At 40.0% G+C, this 12,121-nt stretch overlaps 1 long non-coding RNA gene across 1 annotated transcript in view; it reads left to right on the forward strand.

Annotated features, from left to right (window-relative positions):
- The first annotated feature begins 540 nt into the window (after positions 1 to 540).
- Positions 541 to 12,121, forward strand: part of LOC113919798 — a 33,431-nt gene continuing 21,850 nt past the window's right edge. Inside the window, exons 1-2 of the long non-coding RNA XR_003519125.1 lie at positions 541 to 756; positions 10,410 to 10,548. This is a non-coding gene — a long non-coding RNA (uncharacterized LOC113919798). The remainder of the gene's footprint in view (positions 757 to 10,409; positions 10,549 to 12,121) is intronic.

Below are 12,121 nucleotides of genomic sequence, written 5' to 3' on the forward strand. Positions count from 1 at the left end.
ACCCTCCGGGAGGGAGGAAGGAATGGGTGAAGTCAAGACCCTTGCAGCTTCTGCTCCAGAGCCAGTCCAGAGGCTGGGCTGCAACAAGTGGAGCTGAATCTCTGGAGGAGCATAGGATGAAGTGCATGAATGGACTGGAGAGGGCCAGTTGGAAGAAGTCTCTGGCAATTTAATTTTCTCTGGTCTTGCGGCCACTTTGTTTGCCTTCTAGTCCAGTGGTTAGAGTTCTTAAGCAATCCAGTTTGCCCCCAACCCTTTATGGAAATTACTTTAAACTTAAGAATCCCTCTCGACCCCCAACACTTGCACACTTCCAGTCAAAAGGAGAGCCAAACATACAAACATGAGTCACTAAGTGCCTTTGTCAGTTTTCCACCCCCTTTGTCTGGTTCACTTAGTCAACCCAAGGAGGTTATGTGCAGGGCTGAGGTTCTGCCTTCAGAAGTGGACCACTACACTCATTTATTCACTCATACATTTGGTGGGGGGGAGGGGGGAGGGGGAGGGGAGAAATTATTTCTGTAATCATATTAATTTAAAGTGTATAGGTTAAAATAGGATACAGTGGAGCTGGGAAGTGATCAGTCTGTCCTCACAAGAAAAAAAGCTGAATAAACTAAAATTTAACAACTCTTCTTAGATCCATGAGAAAATTGAAGTCATGGCTGAATTGCTGCCTTGAAAATTGGGGGGAAGACTGACTACAGAGAGTCATAGTATACCAGGCTCAGAAGCTGCTGCTGGAGCCAGTAACTGGTAGGAAAACTTAAAGGCTAATTGACCCTGTTGAGAGAAAAACTCTCTAAAGACCTGATCTATAAAGGAAGTTTATTTTATTTTATTTTTTATTTTATCTTACTTTATTTTATTTTACTTTATTTTATTTTGACATGTTTAATATTTATCGTTCTTTTGCAGAACAAGAATCTTAGGTTTTTGCTACCATGGTGGCTTAATTTAGACAAAAATAGCTAAGATGCATCAATTTATTACCATAGCAATTTTAACAGCGACTCACTAAGTTATTAACAGAACCATTTTCTAGAAAGTACTGATCTAGTCACATGAATATGACATAGGTGAAATATGAGAACAGTATAAACATTTTGTACAATGCACTTTTAGTTCTCCACAGTTTGCTATAAAGCAAATATAACTTGGCTCTGATGTAGACAGTTATATAATTTTCAAGTTTTTCAGTGTGAGAAAGTCACTGTGACTGTGGCCCTCCTTAACATGGAGCCCATAACACTCCCTGGGCAGATTCAGACCCAACTCACACATCTACAAACAGACTAGAAATAGCCAGTCAGGTAAATGTCGGTTTTCCTCAAATAAAAACTGAAAACAAACAAACAAACAAAGATTTTGCCAGTTAGAACAGTTTCCAGTTCCATTTGGGATCTAGGCATGGATCCAATGGCCATCAGACTCAGAGTCAGAGCCCTCAGGAAAACTGGAAGAAATTTGTCAGAGATGGCAAAATCAAAGGTTTTCTACCTCAGCTACAGGGTGATCAGCACAACCTCACCTCTCCTCCTGACTCCTCAGCCAGGACAGAGAGAAACAGGCAGATTCACCAGAGGAACTGGGGCATTCTTATTTATAAACTAAGGAAATGAAGAGGCCCCAACCAGAGCATGTACAGATTTTGTAAGAATAAAGCCCTTGAGTATGACATTGGTCAAAGGCAAAAGAAGAGATTTCTATCTGCAGTAACATCTTTGTTTAATTTTTCCCAAGGGGAAGCCATTTTAGATTTCTAAGTTAGCATGACTGTGTAAACTTTGTTTAAACCAAAAGCCTGATTTATGGCCTGCCAAGCCATAAAGGAAAACCATCTTGTCCTTAAGGTATCAATGAATACTCCTACCCCTTCGCCTTTAACATTGCATTAATGTTAAATTAAAATTTGTGATTCCTGCCTATATGTTAATCTGTAATCTTTTGACCTTTTACAAAACGGAAAAAAAAATCTATAACCCTGTACAAAGTGTTCGTTCTCTGGAGCATTATCTTTCCTGTGAAGAGTGTGTTTCCCAGGCAGCTGTCCTAACTTGGGCTGGAATAAAACTTTCTTTCTTTTAGAGTTTCTGAAAGTTTTATTCATTTCGCATTGACAACCCTCACATTCTTGTGGGTTTTACCTCCAGGAACCCTACCAGGTTCTTAGGGTCAAGACTGGAGAAGAATCCCCTGGTGCTCTGGCAAAAGGAGGGAAAATATGGAAATTGGAAATATGCCAGAGCACCCAGTTCTCCAACAAAGGCCTATCCTCAGGGAAACTGTTTTACTAGAGCCCACCCAACCTGCGGGAAGAGAAGTACCCAACCCTCTCTAGCCTTCCTGTCCTCTAAAGACTCTAGGGAAAACTCCTTTGCCTCCTCCTAGCTTCTGGTGGCTCCTGGAAATCCTTGGCATTCCTTAGGTTGCAGATGCATTGCTCAATTTCTGCCTCCATCTTCATATGGCCTTCTTCCCTCTATGTTTCTCTCTGTGTCCTCTTCTCTTCCTATAAGGAAGATTAGTTATGGACCCAATCCAACAGTGATTGGATATGGGCCCATTCCAATCCAGTATGACATCATCTTAACTTAATTGCATCTTCGAAGATCCTATTTCCAAATAAGATTATACACATACAGGTTGCAGGTGGACATGAATTTGGGGGAAGACACTCTTTACCCCACCACTGAGCACATGTTGGAACAAATTACAAGACCAGTGGATTCTTGTAATATAGTTCTTATGAATGCTATCTTGACTCAGTTTTGAGGCTCTGGCTGCAGGCTAGTCAATTCCCCTTCTTGAGTAATTAAATCCACACCCCAACCACTTTCTTTATCAGGCTCTCACACTATGGGCTGCTATATACCTATCCTAATCACTCCAGGGCCAGATAACGAGACAGGGGAAGCCCCTATGCCCCCGAGCCTGCTGAAATGATTCAAACTAACCAATCCTAACTCTGGTTACCCTGCCTAATCCATTCATTCCCAAGGAAATCATCATAAAATCTTTTGTGTACAGGTTCCTCTTCACCCTGTCTGCCTTTTGACCTCACCATTGGTCATTCTTTGTCCCCCACTGCCACCCTCTTGCCCCCACATGATGTGTACTTCTTCTCTTGAGAACTTTGAGTAAAATAAACTATCTTTTCAGTATCAGTTGTCTCCTGATCTATTGGCCTTACCATACCTAAATAATAATAATAATAAATAATCATAATAAATAAAACCTACCAAAACAATTAGCCCAGCAAAGCAGGATGGTTTGCTTCCACCAAACGACATGTCACTAGACTTTTCTGACTTACAGGTTCTTCCAGACAGCAGTAGCTCCCTTAGCAGGTGTGCCACCAGCTGGCATGTTGGTGCTGTGGGCCATAGCTGCTTTTTGTGGCCTCTACCAGATGTTGCTGTGAATCTACTCCACAAATTGTGAAATTTGTGAACAGTCCTCCCTTGTGTCCTCTCTGAGTCAAGGTGTTAAGTGTCTAGGACAGCAGCTGGGGGCAGCTCAAATTAATTGGCTACTTCTGATTGTTAAAAGGTTCCTCTGAAGGGAGTGAAGTATGATCCCATCCAAGTGGCAGGGTATGGGTGTGAGTAGCCTACTGGTCAGCAAGTGGTGGGGCCAATGAAGTTATTATATCCTATAACAGAATCATTTTATTTGGCCTGTTCCACACTATGTAGGAAACTACTCTCTTCTCAAGCCATTCATAGGGTCAATGTGAGGGTATCCTAGTGACCATGGCACCCACAGGTCCTGTGATAAAGGAAATGATTGTTATACTGTTGCTTGTCTAACTGCGTGACTCAGCGGGGTAGGAGGGGCCACATGGATGAAAGCCAATAGCACAAAGCTTAATGAAAAGGGAAAGGTTGGGGGACACTACCCCTACTCTGTCTAAGACCCCTGAGGAAGTCACACCATTGTTTCAGGAATGTAAAACTCTGGGCAACACTCATGGGCCTTTCTGAGTACTGCTCACCAGCACACCGAGGGCCTTATGCTCAAAACCTGGATCCTCAAAGTACTGATAAGGCCACTGTTGCTCTCCTGGAAGTGGATGTGGACCCCTCAGAGGTCAAATTAGACATCATGGACAGGGTGGCCACCCCCTACAGATAAGACCATTTGGGACCACCAAGTCCTTTGGTAAATACTCAAAGGTCAAAATAGTTTGGGACAAACAGGAGACTAAAACAAAAACTAAAATTTTTACCCGCCTGGACATACAAGTCATTTTTAAAGATTTTACCAAAAAGACAATGAAAAAGAATTGGTACTTCAGACCAAGAGCTAACTGCACTATCCCAAGAAGAGGCTGTTATAGCTTTCTAAGTACAAATCCCCAATCTTTGGGAGGTGTATTTGGATGGCTTGGAAGGAGGAAGTGCCACCTATTAGGGGCTCCTCCCTCTCCCCTGCTTTTGCTGTAACCACTTAGAAGGTACACACATAGTGTTATTAGCCAGAGACAGAAACTAGAAATTGTGGATTCAGGCAACTAAAAGACTAAGACGAACAAACAAACTAACCAAAAAAAAAAAAGAAAAAAAGAAAAAGGAAAAAAAATGCACCCAAAGAAATGTAGATGCAGGGTGGAAAATAAAAAGTAAATAAAGTATATATATTTAATTTGACTCAATTGTAAGTGGAAATTTTACTAAAAGACTTCATATAATAAAAAACAAAAGGGCTTTTGTGCCTCAGCAATACAGGTTCTAAATTAACATCTGCTAAAATGCACCAACTGACAAAGCTTCATGGTCTTAATGCTTGGGCTCAAATTACAGTTATACCTGGGGTCCCACTAAGTATAAACATTGTACCCCCTATAATCTTAGGAAAGGCACAAAATATAAAAGAGAAAAATAAGTATGTGTCACTTTAACCATAGCCTTGCCTAAATTTCCCATAACCATAGTACTTATTGCTCTAAAATATCCCAGATTGGACATAGATCCTCTAACACAATGAGGAATCAATTAAAATTAAATTAAGTTTTTGACATTTACAAATTGGCAGGATAATAGTGAGACCTCCATAGACCTCCCATTAATATGGCCCAATGTAGGTTAGAACAGGGCCTTTATGGAGTAAATCTATTGTAAAAGACCTAATTAATAGGGCGCCTGGGTGACTCAGTCGGTTAAGCAGCTGCCTTCGGCTCAGATCATGATCCTGGGGTCCTGGGATTGAGCCCTACGTCCAGCTCCCTGCTCAGCGAAGAGCCTGCTTTTCCCTCTCCCTCTGCCTGCCACTCTGCCTACTTGTGCTCTCTATCTGTCAAATAAATAAAATCTTTAAAAAAAAAAAAGACCTAATTAATGAAAGTGATTATCCCCACTGATTCTTTAACAGCTCAATTTTGTCTGATTTTAAATAACAAAAAAAGCATGGATGACTCAGGATTGATTACTGCAACCCTAATTTTGTGGTCTTATCCAGTAATTGTTTTATACCTAGTGCCCAATATTATTAAAATTACTGACTCCATCCAATCAACAACTGGTAAATCTTTTGCTATTACAGATTTATCTAGTATGTTCTGTTCAGTGCCAATTTTTCTCAGCTGCAGTTTGCCTCACCTCCAAAGGGACACAATATACTCTTTCCAGGCTGCCCATGGGGTTCCTCACAGCTTTACTATCACACATAATCCATAATCTTTACAGACAGGATCTTAACTACATAGCCTTTCTCCACAAATACCAGGATGACATTACAGTGATGACCGTCCTCCAAGGATACTCATTGGACATATTCATTAAGGACAATTAAGGACATACAAATCTCTTTTGGGTTCTGGTGGCAACATATTCATTTACAAATTTTTCTTAATCTCACTGATGCTGCTACTTACAAATCAACCTATTTTAAGTGAGTTTCTCCAACAAATACTTTAGAATCTGTCCAAATTAAAATCAACAGTTACTTCCATTAGTGCCCTCAGAGACTCCTTCATTGGAGAGGTTTGATTCCTTTTCTTATGCCCCCTGGGGTCTCTGGATGACATATAATGTTATAAGTTGCCCCAAAGCCTCTGGTGCAAGAAGTTGGTCCTCTTGGGCCTGGAATAAAATCTATTAAGATGAAAACTGCTGGCTACATACTGGGATCTCCTGGAAATAAGGGCTCTCACAGACCCTGAGCCTGTGACCATCCATACCCAGCTGTCCATTATGCTTTGGATCATGGAAACAGTATATCACAAGCTCAACATGGCTATACAGGTCTCCTGAAGACAGGATGGAGGGAATCCTGGGCCCTCTGGCATATTCCACCTACAGGATGGGGAGGCCTTCCCTGTTCTTAGTCCATTGTCAGATGCCACAGTGCCAGAGGAGGTCACCCCTCCTCAAGATCACTTGGCTACCCAGTGAGTCCCTTGAAATAAATTGAGTGAGCAGAGATGGAAATGTGTAGACTCTATGGACAGCATTGCCACCATCACAAATGGAGCTCAGTGGAATATTACTGCCTTTCATCCTGTAGCCAAGATATCTCTGATAATAGATGGACTAGGGATCAATGCAATTGGTCAAATTTAAGGCAGTCATCTTAGCACTAGATTGGATCCTCTGGCCATCAAATGGTCCCATCTGCACATTCATTACAAACTTTTGGATCATTGCTGAGAGTTGTCCCCTTCAGGATAAAGAACTCTGGAATCTCCTGCCTCACATACACCAAAATATAAATAAAAATCTACCACAATAGGAAGACTTGCCAGGATGTTCTTTATTCTCTTCAGGGTTACAGACATTTCCCAAGGTACAAATATTACTTCTCAAAATACACAGTGCTGGGCTCTTAAAAAGTATTTAGTAAAACTTTTATGTCCTTGATAGTTCCCAGATAGTTTAAAGGAGACATATGGTCTCCTCAAACAACTCCTTTTTCAAATTCCAGTCTGACTAATGAATCTCTTCTTGCCCCAGGCCTTAAGACCTAATTCACAACCATAATTATTAATTTTATGTGTCAACTTGGCTGGGCCATAGACTGCCCAGATATTTGGTCAAACATTATTCTAGATGTTTCTGTAAGGGCATTTTTGGATGGGATTAAGAATTAAATCAGTAGACTTTGAGTAAAGCAGATTGCCCTCTCTTATGTGGGTGGGCCTCATCAAATCAGTTGAAGGTCTGAGTAGAACAAAGAGACTAGCCTCCTTTGAGCAAGAGAAAATTCTCCAGCAGACTGCTTTCCAATTTCATCTGTAATATCAGTCCTTCCTGGTTATAGAGCATATTGCCTTTAGACTGTAACTGCAGCAATGATTCTCCTGGTTTGCTTCCTACTAGCTCATCAGGCAGATTTTGGATTTGCTAGCTTGCATCTCTGAAAAATCCTGACTGATAAACCAACTTTAAAAAAAACTTTCCCATTGCAGCCATCAAAAAAAAAAAAAAAAGGAAAGAAAGAAACAAATCTTGCCATTTGCAATGACGTGGATGGAACTAGAGGGTATTATGCTAAGCGAAATAAGTCAATCAGAGAAAGACAATTATCATATGATCTCACTGATATGTGGAATTTAAGAAACAAGGCAGAGGATCATAGGGGAAGAGAGGGAAAAATGAAACAAGATGAAACCAGAGAGGGAGATAAACCATAAGAAACTCTTAATCTTAGGAAACAAACTGAGGTTTGCTGGAGGGGAGAGGGGTGGGAGGATGAGGTGGCTGGGTGATGGACATTGGGGAGGGTATATGTTGTGGTGAGTGCTGTGTGTTCTGTAAGACTGATGAATCACAGACCTGTGGCCCTGAAACAAATAATACATTATATGTTAATTAAAAAATTAATTAAAAAGAACAAAAGCCCCCCAAAACTTTACCATTATTCTTTCTTATACTTTAAGGGGGTTATGTTTTGCCTCCATGTATACAAAGACCCCTTTAATATGGCTCTCCCTATCTCTCTCAACTTTTAATTTCATCTTCATCCCATAAGACCTGGAGTCCTGGTTGAAGGTGCGTACTCTCCTGGGACTCATTAACCATTGATTGCCCCATGGGCCAGGTAGTAGTCATCTGATATGGGACCCATTTGAGTCTAAACTTCTACCACTCAATAAACCCTAAATCCCCAAAACAACAACCAAAAAAGTCTTCCTTTTTTTTTTTAAGATTTTATTTATTCATGAGAGACAGAGAGAGAGAGAGGCAGATGCAGAGGGAGAAGCAGGCTCCCTGCAGAGCAGGGAGCCCGATGCAGGACTTGATCGCAGGACCCTGGGATGATGACCTGAGCCGAAGGCAGGTGCTTAACAGACTGAGCCACCCAGGCATCCCCAACAACAAAAAAGTCTCCCTGAATATTTAGTTATAAGAGGTACATAATTAAACTGGGCTCTCCTTCTGATCCCCTTTAGGAAATTAAAATTAGTTCTCCAGGGCCATTCCCATAGACAATGTGGAATACCAAAAAAAGTAGATAGAAAATTCCACTTATTAAATAAAAATCACAGAGATAATAAAATCAACACCATACCCCGTAATGATGATGTATTCCAGAGGAAAACCAGTATCAGACAACAAAAGCTTGTTGACTGCAGCTGCACACCATTCTTTTGACTGTTGTCTTATTACTATTAAGTGCTTTCATTGGTCTGTAATAGGCCCAAACCCTCCAAATAAGCAATAACCTCTTTTTTTTTTCTTTTTAAAGGTTTTATTTATTTATTTGACAGAGTGAGAGAGCACAAGTAGGGGGAGTAGGAGAGGAAGAGGGAGAAGCAGGCTTCCTGCTGAGAAGGGAGCCCAGTGTGGGACTCCATCCCAGGACCCTGGGATCATGACCTGAGCCGAAGGCAGACACTTAACCAACTGAGTCACCCATGGGCCCCAAAGAAGCTATAGTTTTAATTAAACATGGCAAATGCTGAGGCCTGCATGCCATTTGTTTGGCTAATGTAAACCCTACAAGCCAAAGAAACATGCCCATCATGAACCAAGCCAACAACTGAGGCAAAGGGCTTATAGTAATTGGCCATTATTAGAGGGCCTGCCTACAGATTAATGCTGGAGCTCCAACCTCAGCCACATATATTTAATAAGGGCAACCTGATGCTCTTATTAACAACACCGAAATTGCCCAGGCTGATACAGGCAGGCTGGGTCCAAGGACCTAGAGAGGGTGTCTCGCAGGACCAGCCAAGAAGTTCCTTGGCTACACACAGGATAGAAATCAAATGCAAGCCATCAGGAGATGAGAGCAGAGTTTACTGAAGGTATATAGAGAGAGCAGAGACCGGCAGAGTATCTGGGAGACTTAGAAAGGAAAGGAGAGAGCCTTGTCTTTGCTCTGGGTCTGGAGTTTTTCCTGAGGATTGTAGTCCAGTGTATATGTCCTCTCAGACATCCAGGAACTGGTTAGAACATGGACAAGTTCCCAAGTGTCCTTCATAAGTCAATTATTCCTTTGAGCCAGGGAGTTTTGGGATAGAAATGTCTAGCACAAATGGTCTGGAATGTGTGTATGATGGTTTCTTCTTGTCATTCTCACCTGGTCCTTCCTTAGATGTTGTCTATTTTGCTGGAAGACTCTAAAGAAATTATTAACTCTGTCCCTTACAAGGAAGACATACACTATTTGCCCTATCAGGCATGTATAAAGTGTGGGTGGAGTTCCTAGCAAGAATAAAAGCAGGAAGGAGCAAAAAGATTTTTATGGAGTTCAGTTTCCCTCTCTCAAGGCCACATGATTTAAAACTTATTTATAACAGAGTCCTTCTTATAACCATCTGGGGCAAAGCCTTGGACTACTGGAACTTTAAGATTCAGTCACCCTAAATGGATTTTTTTTTTAGGCCACCCTTTTGTGCATAATATCAAAGTAGACTCGCATATTTTTTATTATAATGCCATTTCTTTTTTTTTACTTTACAGTGGTGATTCTTTTTTTAAATTTAAATCAATTAGCCAAAGTATGGTGCATCATTGGTTTTTGATATAATGTTCAATGATTCATCGGTTCAGTATAACACCCAGTGCTCATCACATCACGTGCCCTCCTTAATGCCATTTCTAAAGGAAATACTTTTTCTCCTTTTTTGTTCGTTTTTTTCTTAAATCCCACATGAGTGAAGTCATAAGGTGTTTGTCTTTCTCTGACTGACTTATATTGCTTAGCATAATACTCTCTGGCTTAAAGGAAATACTTTTTTAATAGAAATATATATATTTATATATAAAATACTTATTTTTATATAAAAATAATTTTTATAGTCCTGTTGCTTTATGTTAGTAATTGGGAGAATTGGGAAAATTAGAGGGGGTAATAAAACTGACAGAACACAAGATTTATATTTTTATAGTTTATTCGCTTTTATATGCTACATAAAAATAGAATTGAGATATTTGTACACTAACACTGTGATACATCTTTAGATGCTGATCTTTCTTATTATTTAAATTATGATTTTAATGAAGATACCTGGAAAGCTTACTGTGAAAAACAAAAGAGGTTATGAATGGGACTTGAAGTTATACCAGTTACCTCTACTACAAATAAAATTACAGTAATTAAGTAAGTATTCCAGAATACCCCAGCCTTTTCTACAGTCTCAAACTTACTCCCCAGATAAATAACTTTTTCCCCATTAAGGTGGTTAAATGCTATAAGATAGTTTAAAATTTTCATTCTATTTACCATGTTTGTTTTTTCCCTTCCTTCCCTTTCAGTTTCATATTAATGATTATCCGATGTTCTTAGTTTCAAGTCATAGGCACAGCTAGTCTGTCCTTATATGGCCTCTCAGTGAAAAATTACGTGGTATCTTAATGGGGAAATATGTTATTTAACTTGGGCTGAAGACTGTACTATGGAAGTTACACCAGGTACAGAGATCCAAGATGGCAGATTCGATTTTTAAGGTGAATTTTAATAAATTATCTTTGGTTGCTCTCATTTTTTGTTCTTGAGTCTGCTCCCATACCACTACTTGAGGGATGAGATTAAAGTGGAAATAGCTACCTTTTTCCCAAACCTTCAGCCTCCTTCCAAATTTGCTGATTGTTGTTTTTTATCTCTGTTTTTGCAAGCATGTGAATTTATAGCCTCTTATACTAACAAATGCCAAGTAAAACTATCCTTGCTATATGTCATGATTTTATTTTGAATTATAGTATATGTTTGTTGGACGTAAAAGTTCATACCGAAAGCTAAGCTCTCGTTTTAGATCATGCTATAATTTTTATCAGACTTGGAGACTTATTTTTCCCAATTTTCTTTTAAAAAATGGTAAGAAAGATGGCATACTGCTTATTATCTGTATGACACTGAAATTATTGGTGTAATGTATCTTATAGTTTAAGATGTCTCAAGCAGCTTAGGCATTTTTTAAAAATTTTTCATTATGTTCAGTTAGTCAACATACAGCCATCATAACTTTTGTTGTAGTGTTCAACAATTTATTAGTTGCATATAACACCCAGTGCTCATCCCAATAGGTGCTCTCCTTAATACCCATCACCCAGTCACCCCATCCCCCCAACCTCTCCCTTCTGTAACACTCAGTTTGTTTCCCAGAGTCCAGAGTCTCTCATGGTTTGTCTCCCTCTCTGATTCCTTCCCATTTAGTTTTCCCTCCCTTCCCCTGTTGTCCTCTGCTCTATTTCTTATGTTCCACATATGAGAGATACCACCTTACACCAGCTAGAATGGCCACAATTAACAAGACAGGAAACAACAAGTGTTGACGAGGTTGTGGCTCTTGCACTGTTGGTGGGAATGCAAGCTGGTACAGAAACTCTGGAAAACAGTATGGAGGTTCCTAAAGACATAAAAAATAGAGCTACCCTACGACCCAGCGATTGCACTACTAGGTATTTACCCTGAAGCTTAGGCATTTTTGAGAGTCTCTAAGAAAGACTCAACAGAATAGGATAAAACTGATTTTTAAAATTAATAACTTAAAAGGATTAGGCTTACGTAGGGACTGGCAGGTCGATATTCCCACTTGGGTATCAAGTCTGACTTCTGACTTCTCCATTCCATATGATCACAGACCCAATCCAAAGAATAATGTCATATTTTCGTACTTCTACAATACACAGCAACCTACAAACTTTTTTTGAAACCTGATCGTGTACCTTTTCCT

The sequence above is a fragment of the Zalophus californianus genome, chromosome 3 (assembly GCF_009762305.2).
Source record: "Zalophus californianus isolate mZalCal1 chromosome 3, mZalCal1.pri.v2, whole genome shotgun sequence".
Taxonomy (NCBI): Eukaryota; Metazoa; Chordata; class Mammalia; order Carnivora; family Otariidae; genus Zalophus; species Zalophus californianus.